The 21,001-nt window shown below is 38.8% G+C and overlaps 1 protein-coding gene across 2 annotated transcripts in view; it reads right to left on the bottom strand.

The window, feature by feature from the left end:
• Positions 1 to 21,001, bottom strand: part of STXBP6 (syntaxin binding protein 6) — a 271,168-nt gene that overhangs the window by 10,553 nt on the left and 239,614 nt on the right. The gene's annotated exons all lie outside the window — the stretch shown is intronic.

Genomic DNA, 21,001 nt, shown 5'->3' with positions numbered 1-21,001 from the left:
CTGATATACTTGCAGCAAGAACATCCATGACTGCAGGACCTAGGAAAATCCTAAATGCTTCTCTATAATCCCATCACTGACATGCCAGTCATTTCTATTCTGCCAGTATTCTATCTGATGAGGCTCAAAAGGATGGGGCCTGTCTGGATTTAGGACTTGGCTTGCAAAGGTAAATGAAAATGCTGACAAGTTCACAGAATTAGGCAAGTTCAATGAGACATATCTGGATCTTATGTTATTTCCTTTTGACCTGTGGTTTTGGTGAATAAGCCACAGAACTTTTCCAGATAGAATGTTCTATATTCCTTCCAACTCTTCCTCTCCATTTTACCCCTTCTTCCAGGAAGTAAAGAGCATCCCCGAATGTACAGCTTCATAAAAGCTATGATCCAGTCTCAAAGCTCAGAGTAGATGTGTCTGCTCCTAACCTTGAATTCTGCACCATGGCTTGGATGGTTGGGCCTCCTTGCCTCTGATCTCTAGTATGTGAAATACGGAGCCTCGGGACCATACTTAACCAGCAGGTACAAAACAGTGATAGAAACCAGCCCTAGAAGATGGTGATGCCTAGAGTGATGATGCCATGAAAAATTGAAAGCCATCGCATCTCAAAGGGTCATGCATTCCTGACATCCCATTTGCCAGGATTGGGCAGCAAAATTCAATAGTAAAATACTTGCCAGTGCATAAATCACTGAGAAATAGCAACTTGCAAAATGACAACCAAAGGAAATTGATAGCTGTATTTTGTTAACATTGAGTGTAAGATATTTAATGGCATTTTATATAATGGCTTTATGTCTTTGAATAAGTTTATTACATCATTTAACTTTGTATCTGGGATGGATACATCTAGCCACAGACAGCTTTTAATAGAAATGCAAATTCCACTGGTCTCAGCTGCAAAGGCTTCTTAGTTTCTCCTCTGTGGGAACAGTCTGTGGTTTGTGGAAAAGGATCTCAGGCAAAGAAAGTGCCTAGATTGGAGGAAGCACTTAGTAAATGTTTTTCCATTTTTCTTCTTTAGTGGTAGATTTCAAGGGATTCAATTATGCACTAAGGGGAGGAGAATGGGGTTAACTCAGTGTTAGTTAAATCAAGCACTATATGAACCAAGATAAATCAGCACAGATAAAGAGGGAGCAGAGGAAACGCAGTTCTAGGCAAATCTGGTTGAATGCAAGGTTGGAATGAAGATTTAGGAGGAGAAATCTTGGTCCCCCTTTGCTTTCATATCATACTCATAAGTAGGATAATAGTCTACCCATGCTGCTTAACACTTGAGTAGCACTTTGCAATCATAAAGCACCTTCACAAGTATCTCATTTGATTGTCACAATTCCACTGATAAGACTGAGACTAGCAGAGGTTAAGTGGCTTGCACAAGACCGTATCACTAGGGAAGTGACGTGGATAGCATTTGAGCCTGGTTTTCCTGTGACTTTTGCTTATTCTTTACCTTGTTCTTTGCAGATATGGTGTTGGTCCAGAGAAGTAATCGCTAGGACAGAACTGTGGGCAGACTAGCATACAGATAGGTTTTGACAGGTTATTTCCCAAGGTAACGCCTGACCGTTTCTGTCCTCAAGGTACTCCCTCTTGGTAAATTAAGAGTTATTACCCATGCCACATCGAAAGTCAAGTGTTCTCAAAAAGGAAGATGCCAATGAGGTGGAACAGGAAGATGGAGAAGGGTGCAGAGGAGTAGGGAGAGGGCACAAGAAAATCTCTGTTTTTCTGCCTCCTGCCATACATTTACAGCTCGGCCACCAGAGAACTGGGAAAAGATAGGGCAGGGAATCTGCGACCTCACCGCTAGGAATAGCTGCATCAAATAGAAAGGATTTTAGAATTAACTGCTGTAAAATTAAGAGGGTATATAACCAAGACTTGCCTTTTCCCACTGGAATTGACCTGCATGATCTTCACATCGTGTTTCTGGAATGAACCCACTACACATAAGCCATGCTGCTTTGTTGCTTGAAATTAATCTTGCACGTGATGTCAAGTAACATCACACTCAGTTTTAAGTGATACTGTTTAGCCAGGAGTCATTATAACTCATAGAGAACAAGATGCTGTCTTCACTGTTCGAAGATGACACTGCTGACTACTGCCAATAGGAAATCCACCTTCAGTTATTTTCAGGCATGAGGATGAATTTGAACAAATTTCATTTCCTTAGTTGAAATTTGCAGTTTCAATTCTACCCACATTTCAGGCCCTGTGAAGTACCATCACCTTATTAAGCTTCAGGTCAATTCCAATCTCTCTCTCCCCTCAATTCCCTAAATAATACCTTTATCCTTCTTGGGTACTTAATTAAGTACAATCATGGGCAACTCTTCTCCTGCTTGACTTTTTCACCTGAGGTGCAATGACTTCCCAGCTGGATTACAAATTCTTGAAGTGCATCATTTTGCTCTGTTCACCATTTCCTAAATCTTTAATATTTCTTCTCTCTTGACTTAGATCTTCTGCTGACTTATCTTCTTCTATCTGGGATCCTATTGCTCAAACTGTAATCCTAGGGTCCTTTCCCTCACTCTCTTCTCTTTTGTATTCTTTTTTTTTTTTTTTTTATTGCATTTTAGGTTTTGGGGTACATGTGAAAAACATGCAAGGTTGTTGCTTAGGTGCATACGTGGCAGTGTGATTTGCTGCCTTCCTCCCCTTCACCCATATCTGGCATTTCTCCCCATGCTATCCCTCCCCAATTCCCCACCCCCCCGCTGTCCCCCCAACTCCCCCACAACAGACCCCCATGTATAGTGCTCCCCTCCCTGTGTCCATGTGTTCTCCTTGTTCAACACCCGCCTATGAGTGAGAACATGTGGTGTTTGATTTTGTGTTCTTGTGTCAGTTTGCTGAGAATGATGTTTTCCAGGTTCATCCATGTCCCTACAAAGGACGCGAACTCCTCGTTTTTAATGGCTGCATAATATTCCATGGTGTATATGTGCCACATTTTTCCTGTCCAGTCTATCATCGATGGGCATTTGGGTTGGTTCCAGGTCTTTGCTATTGTAAACTGTGCTGCAATGAACATTCGTGTGCATGTGTCCTTATAGTAGAACGATTTATAATCCTTTGGATATATGCCCAGTAATGGGATTGCTGGGTCAAATGGAATTTCTATTTCTAGGTCCTTGAGGAATCGCCACACTGTTTTCCACAATGGTTGAACTAATTTACACTCCCACCAACAGTGTAAAAGTGTTCCTATTTCTCCACATCCTCTCCAGCATCTGTTGTCTCCAGATTTTTTAATGATTGCCATTCTAACTGGTGTGAGATGGTATCTCAATGTAGTTTTGATTTGCATTTCTCTAATGGCCAGTGATGATGAGCATTTTTTCATATGCTTGTTGGCCTCATGTATGTCTTCTTTTGTAAAGTGTCTGTTCATGTCCTTCGCCCACTTTTGAATGGGCTTGTTTGTTTTTTTCTTGTAAATCTTTTTTAGCTCGTTGTAAATTCTGGATATCAGCCCTTTGTCAGATGGGTAGGCTGCAAAAATTTTTTCCCATTCTGTTGGTTGCCGATTCACTCTATTGACTGTTTCTTTTGCTGTGCAGAAGCTGTGGAGTTTGATTAGGTCCCATTTGTCTATTTTGGCTTTTGTTGCCAATGCTTTTGGTGTTTTGGTCATGAAGTCCTTGCCTACGCCTATGTCCTGAATGGTTTTGCCTAGGTTTCCTTCTAGTGTTTTTATGGTGTTAGGTCTTATGTTTAAGTCTTTAATCCATCTGGAGTCAATTTTAGTGTAAGGTGTCAGGAAGGGGTCCATTTTCTGCTTTCTGCATATGGCTAGCCAGTTTTCCCAACACCACTTATTGAACAGGGAATCCTTTCCCCATTGCTTGTTTTTATCAGGTTTGTCAAAGATCAGGTGGTTGTAGATATGTTGTGTTGCCTCCGATGCCTCTGTTCTGTTCCATTGGTCTATATCTCTGTTTTGGTACCAGTACCATGCTGTTTTGATTACTGTAGCCTTGTAGTAGAGTTTGATGTCTGGTAGTGTGATGCCTCCTGCTTTGTTCTTTTTGCTTAGAATTGACTTGGCTATGCGGGCTCTCTTTTGGTTCCATATGAAGTTTAAGGTGGTTTTTTCCAGTACTGTGAAGAAGGTCATTGGTAGCTTGATGGGGATAGCATTGAATCTGTATATTACTTTGGGCAGTATGGCCATTTTCACGATATTAATTCTTCCTAACCATGAACATGGAATGTTTCTCCATCTGTTTGTGTCCTCTCTTATTTCGTTGAGCAGTGATTTGTAGTTCTCCTTGAAGAGGTCCTTTACATTCCTTGTTAGTTGTATTCCTAGGTATTTTATTCTCTTTGTAGCGATTGTGAATGGCAGTTCGTTCTTGATTTGGCTCTCTTTAAGTCTGTTATTGGTGTATAGGAACGCTTGTGATTTTTGCACATTGATTTTGTATCCTGAGACTTTGCTGAAGTTGCTTATCAGTTTCAGGAGCTTTTGGGCTGAGATGAGGGGGTCTTCTAGATATACAATCATGTCGTCTGCAAATAGAGACAATTTGACTTCCTCCTTTCCTAATTGAATACCCTTTATTTCTTTTTCTTGCCTGATTGCTCTGGCTAGAACTTCCAGTACTATATTGAATAGGAGTGGTGAGAGAGGGCATCCTTGTCTAGTGCCAGATTTCAAAGGGAATGCTTCCAGTTTTTGCCCGTTCAGTATGATATTGGCTGTCGGTTTGTCGTAAATAGCTTTTATTATTTTGAGATACGTTCCATCGATACCTAGTTTATTGAGGGTTTTTAGCATAAAGGGCTGTTGAATTTTGTCGAAGGCCTTCTCTGCATCAATTGAGATAATCATGTGGTTTTTGTCTTTGGTTCTGTTTATGTGGTGAATTACATTTATAGACTTGCGTATATTGAACCAGCCTTGCATCCCCGGGATGAATCCTACTTGATCATGGTGGATAAGCTTTTTGATGTGCTGTTGTAATCGGCTTGCCATTATTTTATTGAAGATTTTTGCATCTATGTTCATCATGGATATTGGCCTGTAGTTTTCTTTTCTTGTTGAGTCTCTGCCAGGTTTTGGTATTAGGATGATGTTGGTCTCATAGAATGATTTGGGAAGGATTCCCTCTTTTTGGATTATTTGGAATAGTTTCAGTAGGAATGGTATCAGTTCCTCTTTGTATGTCTGGTAGAATTCGGCTGTGAACCCATCTGGGCCTGGGCTTTTTTTGGGTGGTAGGCTCTTAATTGCTGCCTCGACTTCAGACCTTGTTATTGGTCTATTCAGGGTTTCGACTTCTTCCTGGTTTAGGCTTGGCAGGAGGCAGCTGTCCAGGAATTTATCCATTTCCTCCAGGTTTTCTAATTTATGTGCATAGAGTTGTTTGTAATAATCTCTGATGATGGTTTGAATTTCTGTGGAATCTGTGGTGATATCGCCTTTGTCATTTTTTATTGCATCTATTTGGTTATTCTCTCTTTTCTTTTTTATTAGTCTGGCTAGTGGTCTGTCTATTTTGTTGATCTTTTCAAAAAACCAGCTCCTGGATTTATTGATTTTTTGAAGGGTTTTTCGTGTCTCTATCTCCTTCAATTCTGCTTTGATCTTAGTTATTTCTTGTCTTCTGCTAGGTTTTGAGTTTTTTTGATCTTGCTCCTCTAGCTCTTTCAATTTTGACGATAGGGTGTCAATTTTAGATCTCTCCTTTCTTCTCATGTGGGCACTTATTGCTATATATTTTCCTCTAGAGACTGCTTTAAATGTGTCCCAGAGATTCTGGTATGTGGTGTCTTCATTCTCGTTGGTTTCGAAGAACGTCTTTATTTCTGCCTTCATTTCATTGTTTATCCAGTCAACATTCAGGAGAAAGTTGTTCATTTTCCATGAGGCTGTGCGGTTCTGGGTTGGTTTCTGAATTCTGAGTTCTAACTTGATTGCACTGTGGTCTGAGAGACTGTTTGTTATGGTTTCCGTTCTTTTGCATTTGCTGAGGAGTGATTTACTTCCAATTATGTGGTCAATTTTAGAGTAGGTGTGATGTGGTGCTGAGAAGAATGTATATTCTGTGGATTTGGGGTGGAGAGTTCTGTAAATGTCTATTAGGTTTGCTTGTTCCAGGTCTGAGTTCAAGTCCTGGATATCCTTGTTAATTTTCTGTCTCGTTGATCTGTCTAATATTGACAGTGGTGTGTTGAAGTCTCCCACTATTATTGTGTGGGAGTCTAAGTCTCTTTGTAAGTCTTTAAGAACTTGCCTTATGTATCTGGGTGCTCCTGTATTAGGTGCATATATATTTAGGATCGTTAGCTCTTCTTGCTGCATTGATCCTTTTACCATTATGTAATGTCCTTCTTTGTCTCTTTTGATCTTTGTTGCTTTAAAGTCTATTTTATCAGAGATGAGAATTGCAACTCCTGCTTTTTTTTGCTCTCCATTTGCTTGGTAAATCTTCCTCCATCCCTTTATTTTGAGCCTTTGTGTATCCTTGCATGCGAGATGGGTTTCCTGGATACAGCACACTGATGGGTTTTGGCTTTTTATCCAATTTGCCAGTCTGTGTCTTTTGATTGGGGCATTTAGTCCGTTTACATTTAGGGTTAATATTGTTATGTGTGAATTCAATCCTGTCATTTTGGTGCTAGGTGGCTGTTTTGCCCTTTGGTTGATGCAGATTCTTCATTGTGTTGATGCTCTTTACCTTTTCGTGTGTTTTTGGAGTGGCTGGTACTGGTTGTTCTTTTCTATGTGTAGTGCCTCCTTCAGGAGCTCTTGTAGAGCTGGTCTGGTGGTGATGAACTCTCTGAGTTCTTGCTTGTTCACAAAGGATTTTATTTTTCCTTCACTTATGAAGCTTAGTTTGGCTGGATACGAAATTCTGGGTTGAAAGTTCTTTTCCTTAAGGATGTTGAATATCGGCCCCCACTCTCTTCTGGCCTGTAGGGTTTCTGCTGAGAGATCTGCAGTGAGTCTGATGGGCTTCCCTTTGTGGGTAACCCGACCTTTCTCTCTGGCTGCCCTTAGTATTTTCTCCTTCATTTCAACCCTGGTGAATCTGATGATTATGTGTCTTGGGGTTGCTCTTCTAGAGGAGTATCTTTGTGGTGTTCTCTGTATTTCCTGGACTTGAATCTCGGCCTGCCTTGTTAGGTTGGGGAAGTTTTCCTGGATAATATCCTGAAGAGTATTTTCCAGCTTGGATGCATTCTCTTCGTCACATTCAGGTACACCTATCAAACGTAGATTAGGTCTTTTCACATAGTCCCATATTTCTTGTTGACTTTGTTCATTCCTTTTTACCCTGTTTTCTCTAATCTTGCCTTCTCGTTTTATTTCATTGAGTTGATCTTCGACCTCTGATATCCTTTCTTCTGCTTGGTCAATTCGGCTGTTGAAACTTGTGCATGCTTCACGAAGTTCTCGTGTTGTGTTTTTCAGCTCCATCAATTCGCTCATATTCCTCTCTAAGTTGTCCATTCTTGTTAGCATTTCGTCAAGTCTTTTTTCAAGGTTCTTAGTTTCTTTGCATTGGGTTAGAACATGTTCTTTTAGCTCACGGAAGTTTCTTATTATCCACTTTCTGAAAGCTGATTCTGTCATTTCATCACACTCATTCTCCGTCCAGTCTTGTTCCCTTGCTGGTGGGGAGTTGTGATCCCTTGTAGGAGGAGAAGTGTTCTGGTTTTGGGTGTTTTCATCCTTTTTGCGCTGGTTTCTTCCCATCTTTGTGGATTTTTCCACCTGCTGACTTTGTAGTTGTTGTCTTTCTGATTTTGGTAATTTTAAGTCTGCTGTGGCAGAACTCATAAACCCCCTGCTCTTCCCCCGAGGTGTTCTGTCCCAGGGAGTTACTGTTTTCTGATGTTCCCCTGTGCGGTTGCTGTTTTCCCTGCCCACAAGGTGGCAGCCTAGTCACACTCAGGTTGCAGAGGCTTCGCTAAGCTGCTGTGGGCTCCACCCAGCTTCCGTGTGAACTTCTGGGTGTAGTTAGAACTGCTTCCGCTATGTTGGCCCGCCCCTGTAGTGATGGAGTCTCTGTAGTGGCGGATTGCCTTGGTACAGAACAGCAGGGTGCCTATGGAGAACGCCCCTCCTCCACAGAGCTGGACCGTCCCGGTTTCAGTTGTGTTTCAGGTCTTCTTGCTGGGTAAGAGGGGACACCGTCTCATCCGATCTGCCTCCGGAGCCGCTGCGTTGGCTAAAGCCGCGGCTCTGAGATTCGTGGCGCTGGCCTGGCTCCCCGTTTCAGCTCCCCTTGCTGGCTTATAGGGGACTCAGACTCTCTCACTTTATACAGTGAGCCGTTGCCTCAGGGTGCCGGCCCAGCGGCTGCGCCGTTCAAGCCAGCGGCGCCAGCGGCGCTGGCGACCCGTGTGGCTTCTCTGCGTGTGAATCTCCTGTTCTGTGGGCAGTAAAAATCAGTCTGGAAATACGGCGTCCACTCACCCTCTGTGCTTTCTCTCGGAGCTGCATTCCCGAGTTCCTCCTAAGCGGCCATCTTGGATCTCTCTTTTGTATTCTATAAACTCTCTCTGGAACACTCTCAACCATCTCCTGACTTCCATGACCAAATCCTTATTTTTCACTAGGTCATGCTGCTGAGCTCCAGATCGATATGTTTTCTTATGGAAAACTCCAACAGAATGACCCAAAGTCATCTTGAGTTCAGTAAGTAAAAACCTCATCTCATTATCTTTCCCTTCACACCTGCTTTTCCTTTGGGTCCCCAGCTTGGCAAACAACCTCAATATCTGCCCAGCTCCTTAATCCAGCCAGAAATCTGGGAGTCTGTTCTAGACACCTTCCTCATTTTTATCCCATACAACTAAAGGTCACCTCCTATACAGTCTCTACACTCTGCCTCTTTACCATCCTCTTGCCTCACATATACACATGATCTTTACATCTATGGTAATTATTAGAAATGAAACTGCTGGTTCAAAGGACACAAACATGTTTTAGACTCTTGGTATATGTTCAAAATTGCTTCCCTGAAAGATGTATTCAACATTCTAAACTATTCATGAAGTACATACTATGTGCCAGGCACTATTATGTTGACACAATTGGCAGAATGACTCGAAAGGAGTGATTTGTCTGATCTGTAAAACGTGGGTTGTGCCATTTGCTTCACGTGACTACTGTGGAGCTGAAGATATACACGCAGTATCTGCAGGTACTCAATGGGAGTTCGTCCCTCCACCCCCCTTCAGACTGTATCTTCTCTGTAGGTAACTTTGAAAAAAATGGCACATCTCACCCAATTCCATTGCATCTTTCTCTCTCTTCTCTCCTATCTTAGGGATAAATGTTTTGAAGCTTGCAGAAGATACTCCTTACATATCTTTGTATATCCTGCTATGTGTAGCGCAGCATGTTGCTCAGAGAGGGTGTCGAACACATATTTATTAAATCAAGGCATGTTTTGTAAATAGGACGCCTAACTCAAAAGTTGGGACCCATCATATTGTGCTGAGTGAAATCTGGAAATAAAGCAGACTCCTGAGGCAGACAGCATAGTAATTCTTTCTAAATAGACAGGAAGCATATTAATACCCAAATTTATTCAAGCAGTCTGAAAAGCTGTCAACCATGGCAAATAAAGTCAACTACTTCTGGAATTAGTCTCTGGGGAGTGGAGCAGAGACCAATCTTGCTTCATTGATCTTGCCTTCATATCGGTTCTACTTAATGTGTGCTTTTAAATATATATATACACTGGCATCTTTTATGTTAAGTGATTTAAAGAGTTCATTGAGAGAGCAACTGGAGATAAAGCTATTGCATTGTGTTCAATCACTGAGAACACAATGAAAATAAATTTAAATGTATAGAAAAATGAGAGAATAAAATATATTGAGAAGTGACAGAAGAGAAAGGAGGAAACATTTTTAGAAGCACATAAAATTCATCAATAGTTCAATTATCAACATTATTTCATATTTCATTTGATCACCCTACACATCAGGGTGCATCTTGGTAATTAAAATCCTTAATTCTATTGCTAGTAAAAGGCAATTTCAATAGAATTTTCAGCAGTTATTTCTATAAAATACATATAGAGATATTTGAAATGTAAAATATTCATCCTGTTTGGAAAATAAGGCAGCAGGAAAATAATTAAAACATAAATAATCAGTAAATATATGCCCATCTATACTCAGTGCTGAGTCAATGTGCTCATCTAGGAACACTCTTAAAGCAGAGACTTCTTAATAGTTTTGATTGGACTACTTCTGTTCCACAATCAATTTAACCACTTAAGAATAACTATTCAATAAACCCCACTTATCTAAACTAACTTAGAGGAAAACCAATTTGAATTTTGGGAAAATATATATGTATTAAATAGGTTTGGGTTCCAACAAAATAAACACAAGAATTGGAGATCTATGATATTAAATCTGTTCATAGGCTAGGAACATTAGTGACTCTCATACAGTATGCCAAAAGTATTCATAACAATTTATTCTCTGAGTAGATGAAGTAGGTCCTACTCTAGTCTCATCTATTGAGTTATTTTTCTTAGCAAAACCATTTTCATGGGGAGTACCTAAGCTGCAAGTAAGTCTGGTTCAGTATAAGTGACATGCAAATTAATTTCACTGGATACAAAAAGGTAGGATTCACCTAAGATGGTGTTTCTTTCCTTTCTCTACTTTTAATCTGTGAGAATTTTATTGCTCAGTGGCTCTATCACTAAACACAGATGAGCAAAAGAAAAGTTACATAGAGATCTGGCTCCCTGACAGCCTGGTCTCCTTTCGGTCCGAAAGCCACTCAGTACCACTTAGACACTGTTCTGCTTCCTGTGATGAGTGGCTTTACGTCTGCTCCCATCATTGGTAATTCAGTTGCAAGATAATCATGATGCTTCAAAGAAGGCTCTGCTTAGTACTGTGACTGTCACTAAATATTTTATAGATGAATAATAATTTAAATAATAATGATGATATTAGCTTTTACTTCAATGAACAGAGTGAGTAAATGCAAAGGCCTGCTGGGTGACAGAAGTTGGTTCTTAATTCACAAAGTCCATTAATTATCTGTGAGCTTAGGCAATATCAAGCTTTTTCTATATTACACTGACTAATCAATCCTAAATCACATCACTGTATTTCAATATTGGACAACCTCTAATTTCCTCTTCTAAGATGAAGATTCTTCCAAAAAGTTAAATTTCATTCATACTTTTGTGGTAATGACTAACCAGAAAAATTCTTTTAAAATTCTGGTTACACTGATCCTTTCCGAAAGGAAGAGTTGTTAACCCAAGCTGGGCAGGATACGGTGTGAACATCAGCCAATCACAATCACAGAACAGCTACCATACTAGATGGCAGGTGCTATGGTAAGATGTTACATTCCTCAAAGGAAGATATTCTTACCTTTATGTTACAGTTAAGGAAACAGATGCCCAGGGAGGTGAAGTAGCTTACCCAAGATTAGCCATGTACCGACTCCAAAGCTCTTACCATCTATGTCAGCATTTGCCAAAGTGGTTCTGTGAGTTACAGTGCTCCAAGGAAAACTCAATTCTATGGCAAAATGACTTTGTGAAATGAGATCTAGCCTTGCTCCTTTATTGCAGAACTTTGGAAAAACTTTTAATAAAAAGTTAATGTAAACTGTGAATGAAAAGGAGGTAGGAGTAAGAGCAGGAGAGGTATGGTATGCAGAACATCTTAGTAGGGTAATCAATTCTGCAGAATTTGTGCTCAGAAATGCTACAATAGACTACACTGACCCCTAAGTTAAAGGAGGAAAAACAAATAAATTCAGGCTGTCCTCATCAATTCAGTAATAGACAAGTCATATAATTACATTAAAAAGGCTTGCTTTATAGAGGCTATGGAACAGCTAGCATGCTCAATGGCGGTTTCAGAATTACCTTTCGTCTCAAGTTGGTGGCTAATTTCAAGGACCAAGAAACTTACTACTTGTTTCTTGCCTGGAGCTGGATGACAAAGAAAAATGGACTCAGTGCTCAGGAATACTTTGTAAGCCCATAAACGCAAAAGCCTACTTGAAGAACATCTTGGAATTATCAATTGCTGTTGTTACCAAGCGTAGAATGGACCATTCTATTAGGTCTTCTTTTGACGTTGTTAAGGTAATGCATGTTCCCAAGCCACAAGCATGTCTGCCCCAGAGGCTAACTAAAGCTTCAGGAAAAAACCCAATGCCCCTCCCTATCCTATAGACAACTATGAGTTCATGCTCTCCTCTCAATTTATTGTTTCAATATTCTCATTGACAAGGTTCAAACATTTAGGATTTTATTCATGTCTCTTCAAACACTTAAATTCAGGATATGCAGAAAAACTCATGGGTATCTTTAGTATTAACCTTGGTTCTTATGAATAGTTATAGGGCATCAGGGGAATGAATTCAATAATACTTCTTTGGGGTCTGTTTTGTTCAGAGATTATCAGGCTATCAGAAAACAGGGAACATTGTTCTGAGGTTAAAAACCTAACGTAGCTCTAAATTTGGTAAAATGAATTTTGTTCCCTGTCTTGGGTAATGTTTGCTGACAAACCAGCTATGATCTACAAGTCTCTGCTTTTATTACAGTTGGAAGCTAGGGACTTTTACTCTAAGAACTGTAATTTCAAGTCTTTATATATACAATTTGAAAATTCTCTGTTCAACATATTGGGGCTCACTACTTACCAGCTGTATGACCTTGAACAGCTTACCCTTTTGTGTTTCGGTTTCCTCACATGTTCTAGGGATTGGTCTAGAATCTCTCTCATGAGGTTGCTGTGAGGAATAAATAAGCTGATGTGCAAGTGGGGCATTTAGAATAGTGTTTGGCCCACAGACACTCAACTTTAGCCATTACTAATGAGATAAACTTGTTATCTGGCACTGGAGAGTCTTTCTGTTAAGCTCTCTACATAGTTCATCTTTCTTTCCCTACTCTCATCACCATGAACATTCTTGAAGGAGTCTGCTTCTACTGTTACTCTCATACGCTAAAATTTTTTGAACTTCCATTGGACTATCCTACCCCATGCTAACAACACCGTTCTTTCAAACTCACCAATGACCTATCAAGTCCACTGCCTATTTTAAGTTTCCTGCATTTGGCCATGGGACCACAAATTGAAGGCCACATAACTACTTCTGAAAGCTGTTCTTTCTCTTCTTTCTCTTGGCTTTGGCTTCTAAAACACTATTTCTTGATCCACCCCACCCCACCACCCCAATCACTTTGATTCTTCCTTCATTCCTTTCCTGATTAGAGTTACAAGATCAGAAAGGAGGCTTGAGCCTGACTTTGCCAAATACCAACTATGTGGCCTGAGATAAGTTAATTTCTATGAGCCTATGCTTTCCCACTGGTTTAATGTCAATAAAAAATATTACTTGTTTTTGGCAGGGCGTGGCGGCTCATGCCTGTAATCTCAGCAGTTTGGGAGGCTGAGGCGGGCAAATCACTTTAGCTCAGGAGTTTGAGACCAGCCTGGGCAACATGGAGAAATCCCATCTCTATAAGAAATACAAAAACTAGCTGGGCTTGGCAGTGCATGCCTGTAGTCCCTGTTACTCTGGAGGCTGAGGTAGGAAGATGGCTTGAGCCTGGGAGGTAGAGGTTGCTGTGAGCTGAGATGAAGCCACTGCACTCCAGCCTGGACAATAGAGCCAGACCTTGTCACAAACAAACAAACAAACAACCAGTACTTATTTTTCATATGAACTAGTGTGAGAAGTAAATGAAATCTATATTTAGCATAGGGCTAGTAGTGCAGTATGAGCTCAGTGTACTCTGTATCATTAATAATAACTGATTCATTCTGCTCACTTATTGCAGAACAAACGTGTGCCAGACACCGTCTATATCTGTCTGCTTCACAAATTAAAAAAAACCTTAATATTAACCCAATCTTTTCCTTCCTGCCCTTCTTCTGACCTGCTCCTCCTAAATTCATTGTGTCAATTAATGGCTCTTCTGTTCACCCAGTCTTCCACTCTCAGTTGACCTGACTCTTAATCTCTCCATATATCCCACACCAAAATGCTCATGGAATCCAGGACATTATCTCTCAGCAAGGGCTCTTCACTTAGCCCACCACATCATTTCTAGCCCCTATGGTACTTTAGGTTTTATTTCAGTCTTACTGGACAAAGACAGCAGACTGAATGGTGTTTTTGCCACCAGTTAAGTCCTCTAGTACCTGATCCTCTTTCTATACTGCTAACCTGATCACACCACTTTCTCATTTCCATGCTATGCTGGCTCATCCACAACACAATACAATCAAGAAGGCCTTTCTTAATCTAGTTCCAGGCTATTTGCTTGTCACCTCTGCAGGACCCCCAACTTTTATCTACTGCCTCACTGTTTCTTGACAGATTATAGAAAATCCTTAAAGTTTTACCAGTTTCTTACTATGTAAACCATATAATAAATAAATTTGAAAAAAAAATCAATGTGAATAGAAAGCTTAACAAGGAACACTGCATCCAGTTCTGTTTCTAAGGGTGTTCCAATATCAGCAGTAGCTTTTTTTTTTTTTCAGCATCATTACTGAAATGCAAACCTCGCACTCAGATTTTGATGTCTAGCAATATTTTCTGCTAGAAGAAAGCAAAGTTCTTTGGGAAGTAGCAGATTCCAAGCCTTTGGGCAAGGAAAACTCAAATAGGCCTGAAATACCTTATTATTGCCAGATAGCAAGGATGCCTCTAAAGATGATAGGGACAGCGCTAAAATGAAAAAGAAACCAGTTTAAAGGAGATCACTGGGCAAGATCACTGATGTGATATTTAGAACATCAATAGTAATAAAAGTTATCACAATTAAGATAATTATAAATTGTATATGACTTTGTGGAAGCCATAATTTCTTAATGATAAACAAGGCAGTTAATATAAAATGTACAAAAATAAGTTGAAACACAAAACAAAATTGATTATAATTGGATGTTTGATTGATTTTAATTAGTAAAAAGTATTAAAATATCTGCGTATTTTGTTGAAGTATTTATCTACATATAAATATATATATTTGTCTTTATCTGTTTGAGTAGCAATGGGCAAATACAGAAAACTACAAGTAAGCCAAAGAATTTCAGAAAGAATAAAAAGTTACAGAAAGGACTGATGAGCGTTAATGGTCAAATAGATCCACTAGGTAGAAAGAATGACAATGATGCATTCCAAAGTAGCAAATGCGTTCTCCTCTTTAGAAATTAAAACCATTCTTCAACCATTGTAGAAGACAGTATAGTCATTCCTCAAGGATCTAGAAATAGAAATACTATTTGACCCAGCAATCCCATTACTGAGTATATACCCAAAGGATTATAAGTGGTTCTATTATAAAGACACATGCACATGTATGTTTATTGTGGCACTGTTTACAATAGCAAAGACATGGAACCAATCCAAATGCCCATCGATGATAGACTGGATAAAGAAAATGTGGCACATATACACCATGGAATACTATGCAGCCATAAAAAATGATGAGTTCATATCCTTTGCGGGGACATGGATGAATCTGGAAATCATCATTCTCAGCAAACTGATCCAAGAACAGAAAATCAAACACCACATGTTCTCACTTATAGGCAGGTGTTGAACAATGAGAACACATGGGCACATGGTGTTGAACATGACAACACATGAGAACATCACACACTGGGAACTGTTGTGGGGTGGGGAGGTTGAGGGAGGGATAACATTGGAAGAAATGCCTGATGTAGGTGACAGGGGGATGGAGGTGGCACACCACCATGGCATGTGTGTACCTATGCAACAATCCTGCAAAATCTGTACATGTACCCCAGAACTTAAAGTACAACTAAAAAAAGAAAAAAAAAGGAAATTTGGATATCTGTTCAGATCAGATTGAACCTCCCAGGGGAAGAAACTTCTAGATAACTTGACAAATTATAATAAGATATTAATAAGGCATCTGTATGTTCCCAATAATGCTAATATACCAGAGCAATGCACAAGAATGACATGGTAGAGGATTATGTAATGTTGACCAAGAAAAGTAAAGGATGCACCATTTTGGGAGAAAATCCATCAAGTTGAAATCACTGGGTGTATGTGAAAAATATAGGCTTAAACAGTACTACTGAGATGAAACATAAAGTTCACATGAAGACCCAGTGAGATATTCAGGGACTCAAGTATGAATCACCTTGGGAGAAGAAACCAGGCCCTGTGCCCCGACTAAAAATCAACTGAATGCCAAGTCAATCCTCTAGACTCAGGAAATATGAAAATAAGCACTCTGATTAAATTTGAAAGATCTATGAAGAAGAAAGGAAATAACGAAGAGAGAAATTACCCCATGGTGTTGCTAGTTCATTACAAGTTTAAATATAATATTCCTTTAAGTATTGCAATTGTTATTTTTACATATGGCTTGTCTGTTTAAAGTATCTAAAGTAGCCAAAATAATAAGTCCTATTAAACTGTGATTGCAGCTTAAATTGTTTAAAGGAACTTTATGAACTAAGTTTCATAAACGATGTTTATAAAAGTTTAAGAAAATTTGACTTTCCAAATTATGTTTAGTAGAAATATTTAATAAACTGAGCATGAAACAAAGTGCAAATAAAAGCGTTTCCTTTCCATATATATATCCCATCAGTTTCCAAGGAATATAGTCAGTATCTTTATACATACATCTCTTTTCTTGTCTCTGAGACTTTGTAGACACCTGGTTACTCACTGATGTACTTTCCTTCCATAATCACCTGGTAATTCACACTCATCAGATGTCATTCTACCTTTTACATTTCCCTGCTGGTTTGTTTATTCATTGAACTATTTTTTTTTGGTCACCTATTATTTGCAACAGGCACATCAGCAGGCTGGGAACACAGTTGTAGGCAAAATAGACACACTCTCTAGACACACTGTCCCCACTGCACGCCTGGCAAGGGGCTTATAGTCTAGAAACAGGAGGCAGGGTGTCTGTGGTTAAAAAAAATATGTGTATGGGTGCGTATGTGTAAAAATATGTTATAATAAAATAATTGAATTGCTGAAACAATAATTTTTCAGGTTGTTAACAAACACTATGCTGTGATGGTATATTGAAGGGAAGAGGGATTGACTTAGAATCAGTTTGAAAGCTGTGTCTGAAGATGTAAGCTGTGTGTGAGGATATAAGCTGGGAAAAAGTTCATGTGCAAAGGCTTGAAAGGGGAAAAACCCTTTATGTGTTCTAGGAAGTGAAAGACCACTGGTGTGGCCATAGAAGGAGGAAAGTGGCTTGAGAAGAGACTAGAGAGCTAAGCAAGAAGCAAATTAGATGGGGGCTTATAGAACACGGTAATGAGAGATCTTAAGTGCAAGTAGAAGCCATTGCTGTGTTTTAAAATAGGGGTAACCTAGACTGAGATCATTTTTGAAATTATTACTCTGCTGGTAGTTTAGAAAAAGAAACAGAACAGTTAAGAAGCCATTGCAATAATTCAGGAAGAGATAAAGGTGGCCTATACTAGGATGATGTCAGTGGAGATGAGATGCATAGAAAGATTTGAGATATATATTTATGGACGGAATATGAGAGGTGAGGGAAAAGGAAGAATACTGAGTGAATCTCAGGCTTCTGGTTTGAGCAATTGGTTAGATAATAGTGGTGCAATTTACAAGATAAAAAAAGCTGTGATAAAAACAAATTTTCTTGGAGGGTGAAAAGATATGAGAATCAAGTATTTCATTTTGGATAAGGTTATATATGCTTAAGTTGTCTATGAGACATCCAAGTGGAGTCAATAAGGCAAATAGATATTCCTTTAAGAAGCTCTGCAGAGACGTCTGGGGATGGAGATAAAATTTCTAAGTCATTAGCATAAAGAGATAATGGGAATGGATCATCTGTAGGGAGCAACACGAAAGAGAGAAGGGAAGGGGTTTGCAAATCCTATCTTTAAGAATGTTAACATTTAGGGTAAGGTGAAGGTAAAGGGGCCTGCTAAGGAAACTGAAAAGCAGGGTGAATTTGGCACAATGGAAGTTAAGTCAGGACAATATATCAAAGAAGCAGCTATAAGAGTGTTAAGACAATTTAATGGGAAAAAATTGTTTCAGCAATTAGTACTGGGACAACTAACTGCATATCCACACGCAAAAGTTGGAAGTTGGAGCCCTACATTACACCATATATAACTCAAAATAGATCAAAGACCTAAACAGATGAGCTAAACTGTAACCTCTTAGAAGAAAAGCATAGGCGTAAATCTTTATGACCTTAGTTTAAGCAACAGTTTCATAGATATGACTCCTAAAGCAAAGGTAAAAAAAGAAAAAAATAGATAAACTTCACCAAAATTTAAAAAGAAGGTTGTGCTTCCTCGTTTCCTTGGCATGTTGTCCATGTTTCTATGACTAATTTTAATATATTATATTGTAGTTATCAATTTAAGTGTGTTTTTAGCCAGTTAGACTTTTAATTTTAAAAATTTCCTTGACTGTGTCTCATCCCCACTTGCATACTTGATGCCAAGCAGAGTACAGGACCATATATCACATGCATTATGTGGCTGGTGCATGAAAGTAACAAAATTTTTAAAATAAGAAATAAAAAGTGGAAAATATAGAGAGTGCTTGCCAAGGAGAAATAGATTGCTAAGTCTAATTTATTAACACAGGATGGAAAATTAAATGGTGTTGGATTAAGACAATAATATGTTAAGTTGTTTGAATGTCTAGGAGTAGGGAATGAGGTGTGAGGCTTACTATCCTTTACAGCAAGGAAAAGTGAATTTATTGTATTCTTTGATTTAAGAAAATATGTATGCAACATTTAGGATGTGTCCAGCCCAAATTGGTTCTTAGGGAAGTTTATCTCAATCAAATTCAAATTCTATCTCAAACCTATTGTCATGAAGTCATGAAGTTCTCTGGGAATGTAGTATGATTTCCTCATGTAAAATAAATACACATCCCCATTGTTTTAGATTGGAAAGCAACTTAGGGGTCATCAAGTTCCTTGACAGAAAACTGTGGTCAAGCGGCAAATGAAGGATTTGTTGAGGTCACACCCCAGGTAATAGGAGAGCTGGCCTAGAAGCCACGTTTGCTAAATTAGAGCTCATTGAGGTTTTCAACTTACTGTAGGTCTTCAAGCCTTTTGCTTCAATATTCTCTAAAATTCAGGGGAAAAAAAAAATACATGGAAGCTGATAGTCTGGCAATAGATTTCCTTAAAACAATCTGTGCTCACTTTCCCTTTGAAAGCACTACCCTTATCTTTTGGAGAACTTCACCCCAGTGAGCATGTACACATGTACCAGTTTATGATTTCAATATATAATGCTACGTAGCTTTGGTTTCATTATCAGGAAATCTAAACATTTCAAAGTTTGGGTCAATTATTGCTTTAGACATTGTCGTCAAGGACAACAGAATTCAGCAGACAGCTGAACTACAGCTTCTCTTTCTGACTGTCTTGTGCTGGCATCTAGATGAGCTTGAGAATCACTTACTCTCTTGTTTTAATTTGTTAAATGTAAAGTTGAGAATCTTCCCTCATAGATAGATTGGGAATCTGGTATGAATAAGCAGCTATGCTAACGCAAGTCCAATTTCTGTCTAGGCTGATAGTTGTAGGGGAATTTTTACCCTCTCTCTGGTATCAATTTTGAAATTGATATGAAATCCCAGTGTGTATCATGACTATTCATTAGTCATTCTATGGTCTTAATGTATCTTGTTTGGTTACTAATGAATTCCTGTGACACATTTTATTTCCCAAGAAGAATGCTCTAAAAACTCCTGCCAACCGGTCATTAAAATCAACTACAATTATCATCAATGGAATCAAATTACTATCAATTACATAGAGGAGTTAATCCACACTGAATAATTTTAAACACAAACATTTTCAATTCATATTAACAAGATACAAACCAAAGGAAAGAATGACCAACTGTAGATCTGGTGTCTATTATCAAGTTTCCAAATGCAACCCATTCCCATTTGTACTATTATTAGAAACTGTGATTTGCTAAGTGTCTGCCATATGCCAGGAATGATGCTAAATACTTTACATCCATTATTCCATTACTCCTAATGGCTACTCTTAAGATAGATACTGTTATTTTTCTCTTAAAATGACGAAACTCAGAAACTCACTTAAAATTACACTGTCAGTGATAAAAGTCTTGATTTGAATTCCAGTCTGGTTGACTCCAAACATCATTCTTTTTTGTACCATGAGAGTTTCCACAGTTTCTTAGAGGTTCATCTTGTGAGGTGAAATCTGAAAGCACAGGGAGTGGATCTGCATTCACCCCAGCCTCATGACATTGTAGTTCCACCAAGGATATGAGCATGGCACTTGCACGCTCCTTTCCTCTGAGCTACAATTCCTCTTGTAGCAATCTGGTTCTGATTCCCTGAGGTGGAAGAGAGGTATTCTACCTATGTTCCCCTAGCACCCTTTGCATTTCTCTAATGGAGCATTTATTGTAATGCATCAAAATTGTTGGTTGACTTATTTGTACAGCTCATTAAACTAGGAGCTTCTTGATTGCAGGTGTAACCCCTTCTTTTTTTGTTATCTCCAGGAATAACATCTATAAATTGGTAAGTGTACAACAGTGGTATGTTGAATGGCTAGTGAATTGATAAAGAATGGAAGATATATTTGGTTTTATAAGAACGTGATGAGGTTACTATTTACACCTAAATCCTTATTTTCATTGGCATTCATCTTGGATTGTGCTATTGTAATCAGCACACAGAAAGGATCAACTTCTGGACATGGTGAATAAAATTGCAGTTGTGCAGCGTTTTTTTTTTTTTTTTTAATTTGAGGGATTTAAAACAAATTCTGTCAAAGATATAATCATGGAAAAATTGTTTTAAATAAAAACACCACTATTTCCAAAATTGTTGTTATGGTCTAGTGTGAAAAAGATGACACACAAATGAGTAAAAACCAAAACAGATTTTAGTTCTTCCTGTGTTTATTCCATTTAGAACATAAAGGAAGACACGTTTTTCACACCTCCTCTGTTT

The sequence above is a fragment of the Aotus nancymaae genome, unplaced genomic scaffold (genome assembly GCF_030222135.1).
Source record: "Aotus nancymaae isolate 86718 unplaced genomic scaffold, 86718_ANA_hifiasm-v0.15.2.pri h1tg000011l, whole genome shotgun sequence".
Lineage (NCBI taxonomy): Eukaryota > Metazoa > Chordata > Mammalia > Primates > Aotidae > Aotus > Aotus nancymaae.
Note: the sequence above shows the minus strand (reverse complement) of the source record. Positions and strands in the feature narration are given on the sequence as shown.